Raw genomic sequence first — 1,456 nt, 5'->3', positions numbered from 1 at the left:
TGTGTGTGTGTGTGTGTGTGTGTGTGTGTGTGTACAGAGTAGTGTTTTGTAAATATATGTCAAATGCATATAGGAGAATACCCTTTTCAGTGTGAACAACAAAACAGCCTGTTCTTTCCCAGAAACCATTTACTTTCTGATTATTTAGATTTGATATCAACAATGCTCATGCTGAGGAAAACAGAAATGGTGATTATCAGAGCGTACATTAGTGTCAGCAAAAACAGAAAAATCTGAACTGTCTAGATGCTGTAAAATATTTCAGAGCTCACTCTTGGTATATAATATTCTATCTCAACCATTTTTCTTTTTAGCATTTCCTGTGTCCTGGTGTCATGAGTTATTTTCTGTAACTGTGGGTAAAAGTAAAAACTTTTACCTTTGTGAACCTAAACTTACAAAGCTGACTAAGTGTAATTTTTAGTATCTATGTAGAGTTTAGATTGCATTTCTACCTGCCTGGCTATGCTTGTCCTGTGTCCCTTCTGAGCCTGCTCAGAAGGCTTCCCTATGGCAACATAGGCTAGGTTATGGTAGAATCACCCAGATACAAATGCAACTGTTTCTAACTTCCCCCTCCCCCCACAAATTCTTCTCCAAACCATCCACCAAAATAAAAACACAACTAGCAACTGTCCTGAACAGAAATGGCTGAATCCTATTTCACCTTTATGCACCTAAGCAGCATCATATAGCCATAAGTGCATTTTTTGGTGTGTATGTAGTGTCTATTGCTGCCTGTGGTGGAATAGGATTGCCCAGGTAAGCATGTAATTGCTTAGGGGTGGGGGCAGCCATGGACGGTCCCCTGGGTTCTGGCTCTATCCCAGCCCTGGCCAAGCCTGTAAAAATAAATGAATAAATGAAATCAAAACACAATAAACTTTCCATTCATCTTTGTTCAGTGCTAGGAACCTGAGACACAAAACCACCAGGTAAGCAGGTCACTTATTCTTTTCCCATAGACAGGAGAGTTACTCAGAGTAGTTTTACTGTACTGTTTTTTTTTCATCATATAACTAAAACCAGTAATCGTGAAAATGGTAAAATAGTAAAAACTAAAACCAGTAATGGCAGCACACTAATTTCTAACTTGGCTTTGACTGATCCGGGTTTTCCGTTTGCCAAGGAAAAATGTGGTAAAACCCGGGTCTTCGCTTTTTAAAGGAGAAAACCTGGTCTTCTCTTTCTAAGGAGTACAGGTATTTCCCCTTGCAGGTTGGTGGATTTCTAGTCTGCAAGGGGCAGGGAGGAGTGGACGGAGGGCAATTAGGCAGAGGGAGCCACATGCATGGGCGCATGCATATGTCCACCAGGCAACCTGGAGAGTAACTCCCTGCAGGTAAGTCGGGGGTGGGGAGGATGAAGGGAGGAATTGAGGCCCCATATTGTGGGAGTTGGGCAGGCCTGGGACTAGGGCTGCTGCCCAGCAGGGGAGGTACATGGGGCTTGGGGC

This window comes from Gavialis gangeticus, unplaced genomic scaffold (genome assembly GCF_001723915.1).
Source record: "Gavialis gangeticus isolate Ggan-Ray unplaced genomic scaffold, GavGan_comp1, whole genome shotgun sequence".
In the NCBI taxonomy this organism is placed as follows: domain Eukaryota; kingdom Metazoa; phylum Chordata; order Crocodylia; family Gavialidae; genus Gavialis; species Gavialis gangeticus.
The sequence above is the reverse complement of the archived record's forward strand: the minus strand, read 5'-3'. Positions refer to the sequence as shown.